Source organism: Bombus vancouverensis, chromosome 2 (assembly GCF_051014615.1).
Source record: "Bombus vancouverensis nearcticus chromosome 2, iyBomVanc1_principal, whole genome shotgun sequence".
Lineage (NCBI taxonomy): Eukaryota > Metazoa > Arthropoda > Insecta > Hymenoptera > Apidae > Bombus > Bombus vancouverensis.
Window position 1 is genome coordinate 17,776,693 of NC_134912.1, and position 21,193 is coordinate 17,797,885.

At 36.1% G+C, this 21,193-nt stretch overlaps 1 protein-coding gene and 1 pseudogene across 9 annotated transcripts in view; one reads left to right on the forward strand and one right to left on the reverse strand.

The window, feature by feature from the left end:
- unc-13 overlaps positions 1-21,193 on the reverse strand; it is a 375,340-nt gene that overhangs the window by 196,425 nt on the left and 157,722 nt on the right. The window lies entirely within an intron of this gene.
- LOC117153159 (U6atac minor spliceosomal RNA) lies at positions 17,139-17,235 on the forward strand (annotated as a pseudogene).

Below are 21,193 nucleotides of genomic sequence, written 5' to 3' on the forward strand. Positions count from 1 at the left end.
GTATGCTGCGAAAATTACAACATAAAACTACATTCAAACTAAATCTTGAAGTTTTCAAGACTTCGTGTTGACTTCAAACGAAACATCTCGGAACTGACGCGAGTTAATCTCCCTCTTGCGTTTCAAAATTACCTCGCTCAAAACTGACGCAAGCTCGTTATACCAATCGTGGTTATTGAATTAATTCATCGTTGAATATTAATAGCAGAAATTCTCCCTTTTTCTTCACGAATGAATTCGTTTTCAATTGGACAAAGTACTATGTGTATGCCGGTGTAGAAACAGAAGTTTGTTGTTCATGATTGATTATGAATTAGAATGCTGTTGAATTAGAGCTGCGTGGATTTAAGCATGGATGCATTAAAGAATCAAATATTTAAGGGCGTGTCTCATATACAAATCGTAAAATTTTGATCATGCGAATCACAGCCAGAGAATTTTACTTTGTTCTAACAAATAATAAATAAATTCCACGCTTCGTTATCTTCTCAAACTCGGTACCTAAGTACCACACCCTAGCACGTACTTTCCAAACCTCCTTGGAAGAGTTTTCATAATTTCTCCAATACTTTAACGCTCTAAATACTTTCTCAAGACGCAGCAGTAAACTCCTGGCTGAAGTTTGTTTACCCAGCAAAAAGGTTTACCTCAGTCAAAAATACCGGAACCGCCAAAAATCCGCCACAAAATCGTGTTCGTGAAACTTTAGAACTCGAAATCTCTCGTTATCTCGCGTTGTTTCCTCTAAAAACAAAAAAACAAAAAAAAAAGAAAGAAAAAAACGCGGGAAAAAAAAGAAAAATTGCAACTCTAGTGGCTGATAGTTACACGCGTTCAAGTGACATACGGATTGTCCTGTTTGTCGTCGGGAAGCCTCTTCATCCTGCAGCTTTTTCAGTGACTCACTTAAATTCGGAAATTACGAGTACGGCCACGTAGCCGCGAGACCTGCACGTGACCGGATTGTCGCGCTCTCCATTCAGCCTTGATGCACCTGACTACGAACAAATAGAGGAAAAAGGAGGGAAAGAAGAAAACAGAAAGTTTCTAAAGTCGTTACTCTTAATTATCGGATTAAAAGTTAAACATCTCGATGAATAGGAGTTGACTTGAAATCGACGCGTTGTAGTAAACGTTGTGCCAATTATCGACACGGTCATGTTCACTGAATAATGTATAAAGGTGACAGGCGTATCGATCACTGGTTGGCTCTACTTATATTACACGATTGCTAGTTTATTTTTTCGCTATATACAACCAGACAGACTGGTGTGTATTTTAAAATAAGAATGCAGAGCTGCGACGAGCTAAACACGTATATTTCGATCAATTATGAGTTGCACGATATGAATAGTTGACAATCAAAAATAGATCTATTATTTGATATGTAACAAGATAACAGAAGAGTGTGAAGGAATGAAAATATTTGACCAACGTTATTTGACATTGTATATTATCTACTAGAAAGTGTACCATTTGATAATATTCTTTAATATTTCTTATTGAAAGAATACGACGTTTTTTTCCTCTTCGAAGCTTTTGTAACAGTTCTTTCAATAATTTTTTTTTTTTTTTTTAGTTGTGCTCAGTGTATATGCGAGTAAGGATACTTTTAGGTGATGCATTAGTTTCAAATTGTAGATAGATTCTCGTCGTTCGTTTATTCACATTTATTCGCATCGACATTGTTAATAGTGCTTGAAATAGAGCGTACAACTATACAAATCCTGTTATCGTGATTTTTCCACTTCGAGTAAACGGCCTCACAGTTTGTATTTATGGATATCAAACTCCTTCAGATACGAAGTTATGCTTCAATGAGTAAAAATATACGATCAACAAGATTAGGTATTTTATCGAGGAATCTGGCAAATTGTTCTAACTTTCCAAAGAAAGCTTAAAGTCAAAAGATCGGATTGAAAAGTAGACTTGAAACAGGATACGAAAAATATTCGCGCGAAAGCCAGGAATATATCAAATTTCGATCGACGAAAAGCGTGAACGTTTAATTCACACTGAACTTTACTGACCTGCAGTTTGCAATTAGAATTCCAAATAATCCCCTTATGCTCGACCGAACTTTCCTCAGAGCGAAACGTTACGTTATATTACATTATATTACATCATAAATTTCTCAGAACGGCAGCAAGAGCTCACCAAACACCCATAACCCTTGCTTAACGCCTCGTCCCGGTATTTTGTCCAATTACATCGGTACGATCTACGTACAACTGCAATTTATTAGGCTGCGGGACGCGTAGCTGCCGAAGGGAACAGGCAGCGAAGGAAGATCGATGAGCTTCTCCAACGAAATTGGATTTTTTTTTGCCTGCTCCGTGACATCATTCATCTTGAGACAATGGACGCGTCGTGCTGGGAAAAAACAGAGGCGACTGGAGAGACGTAGCGCATCAATCGATTGTTTGAACAGAAAAGAAATAATACTGTACCTTCGAGGAGACAAGCTTCGCGATAACGAAACAGCTAACGAAGGTAAGAGCTATATTAATTTACTGTTTAACTGCTATCGTTCTTCTTGGCAACGATAAATTAACAAATTAACGATATAATCAGCGCGAAGAGAGTATATTATTTCCGTTTAATTTCATTGAAAAATTAAATAATTAAAAATTAAAAATCCTAAAGCATTGTAAGAAGAATCTGGACGTTCTAAAAAATTGTAGAAATTAAATTTTAAGCGATTGATACGTATACATTAGATTTTCACATATTAGCATTTCCTAATTCTTTTCATTCTTTCACCGTTTTATATATAGCAAATAATTCGTAGTCTCTTCTTTCGTATTTACGTAAAAAAGCATCCTTAATCAAATAGAAGCACGATCTATGAACAACAGATTCTCCAGAATTTGCTAGCCCAGCATTTAATTCAATATCAATTCAATTTCTACCATAATATTTCACTATCTTGATATTTAATGCCATAAGATGTTACCTATTCTTCATTTTCTCAAAAACAAAATGTACACAACAAAGAACTCGATGAATTGCATCGTTGCAGCATTTTCTCCTCTTTCGTGCGATTACATTTTTCACGTGCTTCGTGTAACAAACCGAGAGAAACTGCTAACAACGCGTGACACGGCCACGTACGTAAAAATGGTTTTCTTCATTTTCCTCAAAAAATACAGTTGCCAGTTGTTTGCAGAACGAGAACGTACTCCTATCGCAGAGTGAAATTTCGATGTCGCAAGTCCTTATTTATTAAAGCGCAATCAGATACATATCGTAGCTCTGCACTTCAATCAGGCACCGGTTGTTCCCATTGGACGTTGCATAACGTCATCCGATTGTATAGCGTGAATCAATCTCTGTTTATCAAAATTCCGTAGCCTGTTCAATATGGATCAATTCTGATTTTCACAAGTTCCAGATTTTATCGTTAAATTGAGTATTACGGGACCCCGACGTTCGATAACGGGTCGGAAAATTTCAATAAAGCCGTGTAATTATTGGTTCCAACTGAGGCAATCAAGTAATTAATTAACGCCACGATACGGTGAACCATGCGAACGAAACGATAGCCAGTTACGTATGACGTCCGATCAAAGGCTTTTTCAAACGTTCGATGAATTTTGATAGTGATCGGTACTTGTTGCGTGAATTTCATTGTAGGAATTTGCTGTATGAGAAAAGAATTAAAATCTCTCTCGAAATATCTTCTTCATACCATACCGATCGATTCTATCAAACCTCGTCAATCAGGGACGAGTTTCACCGAGATTTATCTGCAAATTCGATTTGCATATTCCATTTCACGTATCTTATCGAAAGTCCATCCACCAAGCTAAGCAATAAAAACCAATCTTGAAGAAACGCGAACAGACATCAGATTCGATCGTCCAGGCTCCACGAAATTTCCAGACGAAAAGAAACAATGGCATTGCTTCTTTCTCGTTTTTTGTGTAGTAAGCGAGAAAATTGTCCTCGCATCAGATAACACGATCGTTGAAGGGCGCACGCATGATTTATCGTTAAAAGGGTAAGACGGAATCAGAGGATGAAATTATATACCTTTGTAAATGTTCCTCCGGTACGCTATAGATCACTGACATAGAAAGACTACAGACGTGTCTACTCTTCTCGACAGTCTGTACGTGTCTTACGAGCGAGTCAGTGATGTAACCGATGCGACTATTTATTCAATAAAACGTTACGCAAGGAAAGGAAAAATGTGAGGTTTGTTGATGATGTTTTAGGACGAAGCATGTAAATGGCATTTCATGCAGAGTCTGTGGATGAAAATTTGATGTTTATGGAACGAAGCGGGTTTTATCAACGGTAATAATAAATGGATCGTATCATTTATGAATTCGATCAAACTGATCACGTCAGCTGCGATTTAATGCTCTTTCGCCCTACGTTATATTTATTTGAAGCATCGAGAATATTGTTTTTTTTTTTAACAAAATAATTAACAGGAAGTTATGTATTTCTGTTTTTAATAAACACGTTGCATTACTGGATTACGTGCGACGAATAAACAAGATAAAATACTATCGAATAAACGTTTAGTGTCGTAGATTAGACGACGAATATAGAGTGCTATTTATTTATAATTCTACGATTAATTCAACAGAACACGAAACGTAGATCTCATTTTGCAGTTTCCTGTAATTATTTAAAATTGGTATTCCCAAATTGTGGATGATTAAAACAATTTTATTTTTAAATCTTCTCTAAGTCTTCTCTTGTCTATGTGTAACTCGATGTCACTCGTTCGATAGAATAATTCGCAGCAAGATTCGTTTCTCGATCCCCCTGGTCTCGAGATATTCCCAAGTTTTTCAAATATCGAAAATTTTATATGCATCAGGAAGATCAGCACAGAGAGTGGTGCTCTCGTTGTGATTAATTCAACAGAAAACGAAGGAGAGATTCCACTTTATAGCTTCACGCAGCCTTGTAAGTTGCCTTGCTGAAATCGTGGACGGTCAAAGTAACATCCGTTCGAGCGATCCTGAATCTACGTTCGAACAACCGAATCCATCTGCTGCTTTAATAATTCACGTGGCATTAGCCGTAGTCGCTGGAAAATATCGATGACAAAAAACGACCGAAAAGTTGGACCAAGCTTTCTGCGAGCTAGTTGAAGCCTCTAAAAATACGAGCAACTTGGTATTTTTCTGATGAACGTGTAATCCATCTTCGATCGTGATATATGTACGCGCATGAAGCGGATCGCGAATGCAAAGTGGTCGTATCAAGAGGATACGATTTCCGGTGTGAATGTGCATCGCGTTGCGTTAGCTTCTTTACCTTTCACGGAATGCATATTCACTCACCGATAAGGTTCTCGATATGTTGCTGTAATGTGCTTGAAACGAGAAACGATACGACCCGGGATCGCATAGGAAACAGCGATGAGGGAGGAGATAATAATAGGTTCAAACGGTAATGGCGAAGTTGTGGCATCGAGTCAAAGTCATTTTTACCTCTTTTACTGACCTTTAAGATGTTAGAATCAAATATATTAGCTATGAAAGAAAATTTTGAAAGGGTCGTCTTATGTAGATATTCTATATAGTCATTCGTCTATTTTAAATATAGTAATTATATATAAATATAGTAAATATAGTATATAATAATTATATGAAAGTAAGTATTGTACTTTTTATTAATTATATACATATAGTATCTATTACAGTATTTATTAATAATATTAATTACTGAAACATTTCTGCATTATGGCATTATAAATTTGATGTATAATAACGTTTTCATCATACGTATTATTCATTGTTATTTATTATTTATCAATTTTTATTTCCTATAAAAAGTTAAAAATATCTACTTTTCACATGTATTTGATACCAGAACTACCCACTCTGAATTGTTCGTAATTTCATTACGTTGTGCACTTCTAGTACGGTAGATCTTGAAGCCGGAAATACACAATCGATCATGTGACGTTGTAAAAATGATAAGTCAGCAACTTATACTTTCATGCTTTGTTCGAGCAGAACGCTGAAAGAGTTAAAACCTTTGTAAGGATCGAGTAAACTGTATCGAAAATTAACTGATCCGTTTGTTTGCTACGACAGTACCAAGTTTAAGTTTATCGAGAATTGATTAAATATTTAGTTACTCGTGAAAGAGGTTGTTAACAGAGTGTCCTACTTCGAAGTTTAAGAATTCAGACATCACAATAGAGCAAATCGTAGTACGAAGACCACATGGACAGTGTAAAGTTGAAATATATTAAAAATTGGCTTCGAATTTATTTATTTGTCAAAAATCGTTAGCTGAGTGTTCTAGTCTTTTGAAGGTTTTTAGAGTCGAGGTATTGCAAATGAAAGATTTACGTTTATAAATTGTCTTGTCAGCGAAATCCTAAAAGATATGGAGCTGAAAACTGGAAGTGGGGTTGCAGAGTATGAAGCTTTATTTCAGTCTCTGTCGAAAAATGAAAGGCCACATGCCACCTTTGTCGCCATAACATTAATCTGTACCGCCATACGATACTTTAGTTTAAGATTTCACTATACCGTAAGGGTTATCATAATAGCCTCATTCCGCACTGAAAATTCTGATAAATTATCAGTGATGCTGAAGCCGTAATAACGACAACAACAATAACAATATATTATAAATCTCCATCAAAAATGGAAATGAAATAAGTTTCCCACTCAAAATGTATTTCACAATATTTCGTTAAATATTCACTGATTTTTATGATTTATGTTACGGAATTTACATTATGAAAACCAGGAAAATTTCAAGTTCATGTTAAAGGTTTTTATTCGATAAATGAGTCACTAGTTTTGGAAAAAAGAGGGGAAAAAGCGGATAAGGTTAAGATGTTGCGCGTTGGTGCAATTTCTGACACGCATCAGATTTTGTGAAACGAAACAAGCAATGGTACGATCTCCTGTCTGAAAATCTTATTACCCCGTCGTATCCAACGCATCTGGCGTTTTCGACGATCGAGGCAGAATCTAAGTACGGCAAAACGACCGTTTGGCAGGAAGGCCACGATTGGTTTTCCCTTCCAGAAAACTCGAGACAGCTGTCTCGTTATGTGCGCGGAAATCTGATCTGAAACGATGCTAATGCAATTTACACTCATATAGATTTTATTCCCACGGAGTAATTCTTCTTGTTGAAAGCTTGTTTTTATTTGTTACTATCGGTCAAATAAAAATTTCACTTTTTAACCACATTCGCTTCTATAATTTATTCGTTACGTATAATTAATATAAATTTAACATAATGATAACATTATTTTGTTACGAATCGTTTCATTTCAAGTTCATTGGCTTTAAAAGAAATTGAGATATATTCATGAAAATCAACAAAAATTTCAACCGATAAAGCATAATTCACCTTAATCTACATTTCATTTTCCATATGCAACTTAACTAAACGCATCTGTTCATGTTTTATAAATACGTTTACATATTCATGTCTATATGTTCCTTCAAATAAATAACGATCAGGAAACGTGTCCCATAAGAGTACAATGATCCACGAAAATATTTTCCATGATTGTATTACATGCTGTATAAAACATTTTGGAATTGCATTAGCACTGTGACGAGACGCGATTACCATAATTATATTGGTCAAATTTGAAACGAATATGAAAACGTGCATAAAAGCTACAACATATTTAATACAACTATAATATCTCACAGATCAGAGATCATAAACGCATCGAATGCTGAGTTATACAAATTCATAAATCTGCTCAGTAAGGCCATCTTCGACACCTATTACTTTTCAGATGATTGTTCGCATTGTGTTCTAATTATCCATTGAATATACCTACATTTCACAATAAACATCTTATAACTTCTGTATACACACTATTTACAACATTATCATAGATATATTTCTCCGAAATTATATTGCCAGAATACTCATTGTAAGAACAATCAATTTCTTATTATCTGCCAATAAGCTGATAAGCTTCAACGAAACCCAAAACAATGATCGACATAATTCATCTGCGATTCCATTCGAAACTCGGAAATACACGCAACAGCTGAACTTGAACATTGAACTTGAATGTTCTTTCGACGCGGTTGGGTCATGGCGCTTACATACATAAGTACATTATATATCGGTAAAAGGTGGAAGTTGACGGAGCAAGGTGGTCGAGTGATCGATTCGCCAGCTCAAGTGGCACGTCGACGCTGAGAAACGGACAGAAATCCAGACGATTCCGGACGTGGGAAGCTTTTCTACTACAAGACGCTTCCGGCATTTGCATGAAAGAAAGTCGCGACGGAGGAAGTTTCGTGGCGCTGATTCATGACGTCGACACCGGTATTAAACGAAGATTAATCTCTATAGAAAGATGGCGAGACGTTGAAATGGGGATGAAAGTAACGCGGATAATCCATTATCAGGCCTTAGTAACTCAAGTCTGCGCCCTGTCGGAATTTGAATTCGTCTCTAGCTTCTTTCCACTGTTATGCCGAAGAACGCGAACTTTTCAATCATCTTCTTCAACCTCCTACTTTCCCTCATTCGCTCCTTGTCTGCTTGTAATACTTTGTCGGCTGAGGTAATAAAGTTGCTGGAATTTTGTTTCCGAATTTCGAATGGTTTTCAAATTTCACGCAGTTTTCTACGATGTCTTTTTCTCTTTTCAGATTCGCTGGAAATCGTACAAGTGATTTTCTGAACCCTTTTGCATAATAGTAAATAATAGTAAATTGGCGATTCGCTTATATAATTTTACAACCGTACGTCGAGTACGATCGGATGATCTGTAATTTGCAAATTTTGTTTGTAAAATTTCGTTTGATTTCTCATTGAATGTTTTCTTATTATACAGGGAAATTTGTTATTACTAGTAATTTATAAAAATTTCGTTAATATTATTAGTTTATTCGAGATCTACGAAATTGGGAGAAATCACCCTTCTTAAAACAGAATCAAACTGCCTATCTACTTTCTCTTTGCTTTATTCTAGTAGGAACAATAATCAAAGACGCTCAAATAAATTAAATCTATGCGTAATTTTGCTGTAATTTTCAGTAAGCGTTTAAATTCATTATTGTCCTAACATCGTTTAACGCGTTATTTGAAACGAATTAAATATGAATTTTAATTCCGTAAAGTAGCGAATCTGTGTATTTTTGCCGACAAGAATTTCGAGAAACAAAATGTGAGCATTCCAACCGAACAATGGAGAAAAATGACAAAAAAAAAATAACATTTCACTGCGCGACGCGCTTCGTCAACGAAAAATACGAACGGGGATATTTCCGTCACGTATTGCGCGTAACATCGAAAATTCCGAGACCGAAAGAGTACTCTACGAAATTCAATTTCATTTAGCTTAATTCTATTCGCCTCCGAGACGAGTCGGCCAAGTTAACGCAAAACGAAGCGAATAATGGGAAGGCGTGCTTGCGTTTTCTCTTTGCAAGCGACAATCGCGCAGGGAAAAAACGAGAGAACCGATTGAATTTCGCTGCTACTTTCACGGGTGGCATCGCGGTTTAAATTAATCTTCTGAATGCGTCCCACGCTACTGTTAATTGATATTATTCTTTTATTCTGTAAAAGAACATTCAGCTTTAAGTAGAGTGTTTTATAATTTTGAAAATTGAACAGCACTGTTACATTTCTTTAATGTGGAGAAAAATATGGAAGCGAATAATTCTTCGTTTTGACAGCTATGCGCAATTCTTTTAACATTTTCATGGTGAAATTTCATGGAAGATTCACCATTTGATTAATATTTAGAATGAATAAGAAATCGATGATCTTTTACTTCTTTTCAAGCAGATCTAACACTTGTGCAAAATGTGTACTGGATTGTATATACAAAATGTACATTGTTGTACCTTATTTCCAACAATATTATGTTTCGTGTCTACATAAATAGCATTGTATTTAATTTGTCAGCAAATCTACAAATAAGTAAATTAATAAATCTTTGAATAAAGATAGTTAGACTTGATATACGGTAGGCGTCATAAGAATTTCATATGTTAACATTATTTTCGTATATATTTTTAATATATGAATGCTCAAGTGAGCATTTCAACGACTTGAAAACGCGGAAATTCAAATGAGTATTGGAGAGAACTTGAGGAGCAAAAGTACCATTATGGAATATAAATACGTCTTTTAACTTTCTCAAGTGAATTGATATCTTAGTATGGCAGTAGTATATGTCAACGATACATGAGGCGAATATCAAAAGTTACAGATATTAGTTCATCGCAGGACATTAGCGACAGAGTAAAGTTGAGAAGCGCCATTTAAAGCGATATGAAAAGTTCTGCTGATAAAAGAAACTTCCTTGTCAATGTAGCATTGTAATCTTGCCACTGTGTCGATTCAATCGAGCTTCTCGTATCAGGAGCTTATATCGAAGTATGATATTACTGTCAGAACGGTAAGTACCACTGACTTACATGTACGCTACTTTACTATAGAAAAGATAAGAATATCTTTCATACACCTTTTCTTGCATTTTCATATCACTCTCGTAAATATCGCAACTCGACAAATATAAAACTGGGAGGGCAAAAATCATCCCAAGAAGTAAAAAATATTTAATGTTTGGATTGTTAAAGGAAGCAATTTCTCGTATGAATGTTTCTCAGAATATCCTAAACCGGGAGATTTCTTAGTTTTGAAATTTACGAACTTGCTATTTTTAACTTTTTTATTAGTTTTAGAAACATTTCAAATTTTTACATATTCGACGAATAAACAATCATCACTTCCTCTCTCTCGCAATATACCTTTGTCTATACGATAAATATTTTTAAAGTTGTAATAAAATCATGAATAGCGCTTAGTACCTAAAAAATTATCTCTAAGTATCTGAATTACACTTCTCAAGTACGCTACAGTTTTCATTATTTTATTTTTACCCAATCGTTACGTTACGATAACAGGTGAGGTCACGGAAATAAATGGGCTGTCACTTTTATTTCGTTCTTACCGTTCTTACTTGGCCTCTTGCCCTTATGAATCTTATGATTTTTTCAGTGGCTACTTTAGATGTCGTTAATTATTCAACGTTGTGCGAGTGAGTCAAGTCTGTAGTAGGTTGTATAATATCAAAATATTATACTCACTTATGAAGAAACACTAATGGCTTGTTCGTTACGTACGTTACTCACACGTTTTGCTAATGGTACATATACTATACAGTGTATATACACATATTTCAATGTAAAATAATTATAGTAAATATCATTTCGTATTTAGACGTTCAAAGTATCCTTTTGAAGTATAGAAATTATACTAACCAAGTGTTTGAATTAAACTTCGTCAAGAGTACAAATTGCCTTTGTTATCGAATCGCAATTACAATCAATGCAACGAGCAGGAATTATAGGTGTCGATATTAACGCAGCGAGGAACGTGCAAGAATTAATAACAAAGTACGTGATATCATTGAGTTCATGTAGGGCATAGAAATACCGAAAAAACGAAGCATTTCAGAAGAATAAAATTTATTAGCAGATTAATAGAAGTTTTTATACCAAATTCAACCTTGCTTGCTTCGTAATTATTCTAAAAGTAAAAATTTCCCACAGCATATAAACTAATCCCAAACTCACTTGTCCTAATTCCAACAAGTATTTCAGAATATCCAACGGTATTTAACTAAGTTACAACGTCGAATTATAATTAATAAGTGGAAATTAATTAAAATATTTATATATATGTACACGTATATTTTTTGTATCTGAAAAAATCTTAGCCATAGAGAGACACGTAATCTTTTCGTAAATCCTTCAATCTGGTTTCCTCGTTTTATTACATGGTTCAAGGATTCTTTCTTACATTTCCTTTTTTCAAACAATCTTCGATACTAGCCGTCATTTGCTTTCGACTCAGACACAATCGTCCGAAATTAACGCATGTAGACGAAACTCGACTGACAAGAAAGAACGATTACGAGATGAAAGAAAGCAAAAGTAGAGAAAAAAACCCCAGACAACGGGAAAACGCAGCGAAAATGCAGGAAAAAGGAAGAAATAGCAAAGAACAATGCTATCTGTGTGGGTAGAACATGTGTTTACGAGCACGCTTGCTCCGTGCTTTGATCTCCTCGGATATACTATCGTGTACTATTGTCTAGAGAAAAAATAACGGGCAAACAGAGAGACAGGCTAGATGACGATGGAAGGTAGGAATGTAGATAAAATAGAGAACAATCGAGGCGGGAGAGGACGGTGTGGATAGACCAGGATTCTTTTTGTAAAACGAATTGCGAGAGGAAATCGAGGATCGCAGAACGCTGCATAAACGAAATTTTCTAGGCCAATGGTTTAAAAAATAAATGAAGCTCAAAATTTGAGGTGTAAGTGATTAGTTTATTTATTAGAGAATTCTTTTCTAGATAATTCCGATAATTTAAGTGACAATATAATAGTTAAAATATAGTTTTAAAATTGTACACTTCAAAGTTTGATTGTTATTATACTGTTTTGAGGATTTCAAATTTTTATTTGTAAATCAAATAGTTCCATATATAAGTATTATTTTTCTATTAATAATACTTTATTATTGCTGTAAACGTAGATTATTTTGATTTATTTGCAACGTTTACAAATTCATTAATACAACATTTTCAATTAGTGTGTATGCTATGAATATATTATATTTCGACTGAAAACGCGTTTGGTTCTGGAGATTGCGCTATGGCATAGCAACATCTCCTCTTTTAATTCTGTTTCACGCGATATATGATGCAGTCGTGAGCATAAAAACTGGTGAATAATTCGTAGGAAATAAGAAGGGCATAAAAATGTTGCAGTAAAATATAAGACAAGACTGTGGACGAGTACAAGGAAATTGAGAGAATTACGTAGAAATTGTATTTGTTATGCATGTAACATGATGTCGAAATAAATTCAATGACAACTGAATCTTTACGAAAAGAATGCAATTTTATTGAAGTATGTTCGTACGAAAGGTTAGTTCAATATACTTGTGTCTTTCCATTTAGTTCGGATATATTTTAATGTTTACGTGTTTATACACGCATACTACGTTCTTTAGTTAAAATATCTTATCTACCATTTCAAAACCGAAGAAGATAGAAGTTTTATCATTTTCTTTGTTAGGTCCGCAACGCTGCTCTACTCGACTGCTCTCCAACTGATTCCATTTGGCTTTGAGCACTGCACAACTACGTGCCGTCTACGTTCGAAGCACTACCCAATTTAACGTATTGGGGACATGATCATTATAAGTCTCTTGACTGGCACTGATTCTCACTTGTTGTTTGATTGACAACTATTTTACTTGTAATCTTAGTTCCTCTGATTCTCTGACTTGACTCGAAATTAAATTGTCTTCCTGATCTCTCTTGTCTTCCGCCTATCTCCTCCAAGGGACATCCTGATCGAGAATTTCCAAGGTTGCTGACTGCCCTACTAAAGACAATGACCAATCAGCAGTTCTGCGGGACTTAGCAATTCTCTTCCAGGAGTCATCAAAGGTGATCTCTAGATCAGAGACATTTCCTGCGAGTCTCAACAATCGACGCCAGTGCTTAACGCCGATTGAGACACTACGGAATCCTTGATTCATGCCACGGCTGTGTATGGCAACGACTTTGACACAACTTTCTCAATTCGAACACGAATACTGTGTGTATTTTTTTATTTGTATAAAAGAAAATATATAATTATATAGGAATTAAAGAAACAGAAGATTACCTCGAAAACATACCCTTTAACAAGGCTATTAAACACAGATTAACAATTGTTACTAATTATCAATATAATCTGGATTAATAGAAATTTGTACAGCGTGCGTCGCATTTAGATTCAGCCAATTTGCTTCTCTTGATCCTGTCCTCTACAAAGCAGATTAAATTTCTCAAGAGGAAATTTTTCTTCTCTGAAGAGGAACTTATCCAAAGAGGCAATCATTCATCAAAGATCAATTTAGTGGATACGATTACTCGTATGGGAAACAAACGTCGACAACGTAATAGCTTGCGCGTATCGCGTATGAGATTTCAAACGGTTAACGAGCGACCGATTTGACGTTCGGGCAGACGAGGAATTGCGAAACGGACACCCGAGACCGAACGTAAGCGATCCAGTCAATGGGGAACCATTATCCAATGGTTGTGTACTAACGAAACCCTGACAGTTCCAAATATGTACGTCGGTCACGCTATTCCGAAGCGACTCGAAAGCGATAACGGTGAAACGTTCCAGTGAATAGCCGCCGCATGATGCAAAGTGACACCTATCCTTACCGTGGATTGCATCACATTGCAAAAGCGCGGATAAAGGGATACCAGGAGATTCTGATAGACGGTAGGAAATCGACGCGTCTCTGTCTCGAGACGGCCGTGTCCTTATTTTTGACAGGAATCCTTTTTTGAAAGGCAGAGAAAGGAAACCATGAGTTAAAGTAATATATATACAGGAAATATGATTTTGAAAATTGGAATATTTCAAAGCTTGGATATTTTGAGATGTAAATATTTAAAAGTTTGAGTATTGAAAAATTCGAACACGTAAAACCATAAATTTGAAAATGTGCTGTTGTTGCATTTCAGTATTTTTTGTCATTTTTCTCAAGGGTCAAGGTTATGAAAGGAATTGCAACGTAAATTTCATTTTCTTTTCCATTATCATATTTCATAACGGTTTCAGAAGACCATGATCCATCAACGTCAAAGTTAAACGGTATAACAGTAACAATAAATGAAACCTTTTATCTCTAAGAAAGCAGCAACAACTGCTTCTTTATACATATACGTTACACAAATTACCGGTAAGTTGTTCGTTTCATATTTCCAGCTAATGTTCCCAGAAGACGTTATATAATATCGCAGCAGAGGCACGCAATACAATCGTTAGTCTTTTGTTATCATATGTACGTTTATGTGATTCGAACGGGGCAACGAAACCGTGTATAGACCACATTTCGGCTTGAAATAAGAGATACGAATGGTAGTACTAAAAGCGTTCAAATAATTTCGTCAGTCTGTGTATACGTATGTACACAAAATCTTATAGGAAATTTTATTTCTTCAAAATCTGAACCAACAACAGTCATTTAATTTCCGCACTTAAAATCACATCTTCAAATTTACTATTACAATACCTATTTCCTATAAATTTGTAGAGAGTACTACTGTTTAGTCGTGTTCAACTCACGTCGGGGTTATCAATGTAGAGGATTTAGTCTCTGTAGAGGATGGTTGATTTGTTCGAATAACGAGATAACTGGCTGTTGAAAATCGAAGTACATTTAAATTGATAAATAAATTAATACAGACAATAATCGCTCGTACTAACAGATTCGCTAAAGATAGTGTAAATCGCTAATTAGATCTCTGATAACTCGTTGATAACTGATAGATACTCTGATATTGATTCGCGCGACTGACTAATACCTGAACTCCTTACGATCGCCTCCGTTTATTTATACTAGTCGGGGGAAAGCCGGAAAATTTGAATTCGTCTTCGTTCGATGGTTGCACGTAGCGGCGACATTGTTTTGTCCAGAGGTTATTTATTAATACGTTGTGTGTATCCTAACGATATTGATACTCCGAGGTAAAACAACAACATGATTTGAATTTATTGAGATACGTATAATTTTATGTGCTAGACTAGGTTAGCTGTGTAGTAGTAATACTTGTATGCCAATATCAATGTGTGGAAGTATATGTGTGTCTCGAAGGCAAATGAATGTAACCTGTTCAGTCAGTTTAACATTCGGGTGTGGAAGAAAGTGCTGAGACGCGTGCAAGTGTGTATCGATGAATATCTTTGAAATCGCTTATCAAATAAATATATAACTATTCTAATATGAATTCTAAGTATAAATTTAGTGTTCCTATACCATTATTTCGGCTATCAAGATCCAAAATTCTCAACAGAATGTCCTCTAGCTCATGTGCCGCTACAAATTATCCGTTAAAAACGATGTTAGTGTCACATAAAATAAAAAAAAAGAAATCGAAGATGAAAACAAAAATAAAAAAAGAATTTATTTTTTAACACTTGATTTACACTAACTACAATTTGCTTCTGAACTGCAGCCGTGACTTTCCAAGACTGAAGCTCTTACAATTTGGCTTTCGATCGGATCTGTTCCTTTTTCCTTTGTCACCCCACAATGTCCTCACTATCCACGCGTTTGTTAGGCGTCCGCGACTGTTGCCACGCACGTCTTCTTCTCTAACATTCGGCGGATGGCTCATTAGGCACATCTTTATTTCATATTTACATCTTTATCTTATTTATATTACATCTTTAGGATACACATCTTTATCTCCGTCATCAGTCCATCAGATTTGAAGTGTGCCGGTCGTGACATTAGCTGCGTGGTAATGCGTGGTCCGCCCCTGTCTAAATTATAAGCCGACTTTAACACCGAGAAAGCATCGCGAAATATTTCGCCACGGATCGTCCATATCCGGTGGACGACGAGGCTGAACCGCGATGAAAATCGTGACAGCGTTTAAGCTGGATACCGTTGCAAAAGTTCCAAGTAATTCCAGCGCGGTGAAGATTTTCAGGATGCGGTGGCTGGCTAAAAGGTACATAGCTACCGAGAGAATTTCACGGCGTTGCGACCTCGCATTCTAGGCGAAATAAATCTAGATTAAACGGTGCGATATCGAACTCATCTCCACGGAATAAGTGCTCCCCCGTGGAACAAAGGAGTTTCGGTACTCTAAACTCTAAGGTATCTCGACTTTATGAACCAATAAAGGCGGTTCCAGCGTTTAGAGGGCACTCGTTTCCAAAGTAAACTCACTGGGCTGCTCCGCCTTAGTCTTTGCGTCCTCGAAACGACTTCCGATGAGAATAGAGAGTAATATCATCCTTCTCAAGGAAGCTTAGATTTTACTTCCTGCAGACGAATTTCCTAGACTTCAAGGTTACTTTCATTCTTTCTCTTTTCCGTTCGAAATGTACGTTAGCTGTAAGTTGTATGTTACGTGTAACGTCGTTACGATGTGCACGTGGAATGTACAGGGAGGAAGAGAACGAGTACTCGTCGAAGGAAGAGTAGAGATATTCAGTGATCAGTATATTAGATTGTTCGAAAAGTTTCTTTCGTTTTATAAGGAAATAATACACGCATTATGTTTCCTGTTTTATATTAGTTTATTGAATTATTGTTAAATAGATGGTACATTTATACTGTACGTGTGAAAGTGACGTTTAGCACTCCCCTAGACAACGATGGAACACGTATAAATGGTAAGGCACTGTCGCCTTTCGGGGGCACTTGCCAGATTTTTTTCAGTCAGGGAATTTTTAAGACTGGTTCGAACAAGAGGACGCGGGAGAGGGGTGCAACGGAAAGATAATTCCTAAGAGGTCCCTGGAGCACTCCTGTCACACGCGTAGGATGGTCATTGTGGAGTTTTAGTCGGGAAGAGTCCGACACTACTCTGCTGTTGCCGATTATTAGCAGCAGCGGAGTGTCCATGAGGATTTCTCCACGTGCAACAAAAAAAAAAGAAAAGAAAAAAAGGAAAGGTCTCAGTTGAGACAAAAGCGACTAAAAGCGGGTAGAAATTATTAAAAGCCGTTAGAAGTGATTAGAAGTAATCAGAAGAAAACAAACAGTAACGTACACGTAGAGCTGAATAATTTGTAAATAAATTTTTAACTATTTGTTTTTTCAAATCCTCTCTATACCTTAACAATTATGCACGAACATAATAATAGAAATAGAACGAAATGGATCATACCTAATTCAATAAAATAATACAAAACAGAAATTGTTGCTTATCTGTTATCACCTTATGGAACGAAAAAAACTTTTCGGGCAACCTAATACAATTCCAGGAAGCCCTTGTATTAAATTTGTCTTAATTTAATTTATATTTGTTACTTGAAATAAAAACACGACAATCGTTCTATATTTATCATGCTCCAAAGTGGAAGAAAGTCAGTACACAAAAGTTCTATATTCTAGAAAAAAAATAGAAACAAGATTTTTCCGTATTTCCGTACTTATACAGTAGCCTGGATGGAACAGAAACTTTGAAGCATGTAATGTACATAATTACGTACATTGTATATAATACGGTTACTCGAAGTCAACGAGTCAAGCTAATTCCAACAGACATAAGTAGCCAAGCTTCCTCCTTCTGTCGTCTTGGCGATTTCACCGAAGAATTTTCAAAATGGAAAATGTTCGAAATCGGTAAATCAAATTTTGAAAAGCAAAATTGTATTTATAGATAGATCCACGAAAGAACACGCGAACACTTCTATCGTCTCACGAGGAACACATTTTCCATTTGATAAATTTGACAAGTTACCATTCAGCATCCATTCGTCTCTTTCAAAACCATTCGCGTCCAAAGAAACGAAATTTTCACAATCTTTTACTTGAATTGGACCATAGCCGAGGATAGATGAAATGCTTGTAAAAAGATAAAAGTATCAGAATGAAGGGCTCGACCGAATTACGGAAAGGTACAAAAATAGAATGAGTCTGGCCGAAGAAGGAGGAGAGAAACAAAGGAAGAAGAAGCGAAAAGGAGTCAATGACTCGTAGACGGCGCCCGTATCGATTGCAAATATTTAAAATACGAGGTCAGAGACAAGAGGGTGCTCGAGCTAAAGTCGCCTTTACCTCGGAGAATAAGTAAATAATGAAGAAGCGGATGAGGGTGAAGCAGTATGTGCACGGCACGCGTCGCATGGGATTCGTCAAATCGCTTTAGCGCAACTACGCGAAACGGGGTTGTTGCCTTGCCACTGGCTGATCGCCATCATCCCTGACCTCTCTCAATCGCTTGACATCCAAAGTTTCTTACTCTTACCTTGTCGTTGTTATTAATTATTTTCAGGAACTTGAAAACACGTGTGACGCTTCTTTACGTTTTAGAGCTGACGAATTTTCGAATCGTTATCGTAAAAAATTAACAATATAAGAGAGAGATTTGTCAGATTTCGAAAAATTCCAAATTTTACCGAGTCTTCTTGAGGTCTCAAAACGCGCGACTGTTTGCAATCGAACACATCGCATACCATTTTCTTTCATAAAATCAATCGCTAAATTTCCTCTTCCGCGCTCTTCTTCGCTCTCAATCTCGCAGAACAGAGGAAAAAATTCATTAGACACAACCAAGAACAGATATGTCTCGATAGAGAACGACGGCGCGGCGACAAGGCAAATTGGTTCTCGCGGGAAACGAAATACGCGGAATGAAACGAAACGAATAGCTCTTAAGATATCAAGGAATTGCATAGTCGTCGCATTATCCCGATATCGGTCCGTGTTTGAGTAATGAAAATGTTGTTCCAGAGAGAATGAAAATATCTGGATAACAATGGGCGAGATTGCGCGATAACAACTTCATTTGATGCCCTGGAGACTGGACACCGATCTCGCCTAGTGCATCGCTTTCCATCGGATCACAGACGATGTTCATGAAGCAATTACACGCGACGGTCAGGTGGAATTGCGCGTTCAATCTCTTGTTCGTCGAGGTCAACCGAAAGGAACCGTCACGACGCCTGGGACGCTTCTAAATTTGTCTTTGTTCGAGAAACGTTCTGTGATATTTTAAAGTAAACACAGTTGCATATCGTGTGGAAAATTATAGCGGAGAAATTGATGTCTATTAATGAAAATGATGCGATAGCTTTCTAGAATAGAAAGTGTATTTTTGTTTAGTCGCATTTCCTGGTTTTATGAAGTTTAGTATATTTCGTTTCTATTAATTTTATATTTCTGCAAACGGAAGGTGATCATTTTTTCAAAATGTTAAATATCATACAACGTGTATTTTTTAATCGTCTCGCTTCCTGGTTCTCGAGAATTCTGCTGCTTTTATATTTTTATAACTACATTTTTGATATTTGTGCAAGTGGAAAGAGACTTCAGTATCTGTAAATTCAAATATTTAAAAACTGTCATACTTTTAAATTACATACGCGTATTTTGCAGAGTAACGATTAATGCGGAATCAACATTTATATTAATAATTAATCTGTGAAAATATTTTTTATTATTATAATTATATAATCTCTCTCTTTCTTTCTCTAACATTCTTTTAAAATTTATTAAAGACATTATCGTATGATTTGCATACCTTATTTGCACCTTCGCAGCAATTATAATTATATTTCTGTTATTTAACGAAGACCTTTAAAGAAACTGTTTCGGTTGAATATCGTACTCGAATGCGTAGTCAATGTATTCTGCATTAATCCTAGCACTTTATCGCTGCCGGTATAATAACAGCTTTATTGTCTGACAATGAACGAGGTTTATCTACTGTCACGCTTCCGTAGAATTCGGTTATAGCTGTCGACCAACTTTAACCATTAATGCATACTCCTTGATTGCACTCTGAATATTTCGTATATTTCATAACCTGCGGCGGTAAAACTTTGTTTTATTAGGAAGATGCTTCAGTTTGTTCAAGACACAAAAGTTCATTGAGAAGAACTTTATTGAAAAGACGAGCACTGTATTTCCAGTGTATAATATTTGTCCCTGCGAATAATTTTTCTATTGTATTCATAATTATTACGTGATTGACGTAAATTTGTACTAACACAATGAAAGAGTTCCACTACACGAGTCACGTTTTATATAAAATAAACAATTGAAGAAAAATCGTACGAAAAACTGATTATGTTTTTATAATACTATGTGATATATTTATAATATAAAATGCAAATTTCAAGCTATTCTGTTTTTAATTCCACGACTTCGTCATATTTGATACGTTAAAAGCTTTCTTCGATATACATACGCGTCGCTATGTATCGCATTTACGAAATTCTACGTAATTATTTTATTATTATTCGTTAACTGTTTCAGCATCGAACAACATCTATCATTAATCATGCGTCTTATCCGCGGGCCGCTTATAATTAACAATCCTGAGTACGATTTCGAGATGTATTATCGCATGTTGCAAGAAAAGAGATGGTAAGTGCGATAGAGAGCGGAAGGCGATGTCAACAAGTGTCTTGGCAAGTTTAAGCGATTTTTCAGAGCTAGGCTTCTTCCTGGCGAAGCTCGTAAAAGCGCTCCGTTCTCACGCGACGCGACCAGGAAATTGCGCCGCGTGTCTGCCAAGTGACCAAAAGCTTAATTTCACGAGCGGCAATCGAGCTTGTCGTTCAAATAAATCACAGAGAGGTTTCTTGCGCTATAACATCGCTGAGTTATTGTATCTTCCTTCATAATCGCGCTATTTCACCCATAAACCGACACTGTTTTATGT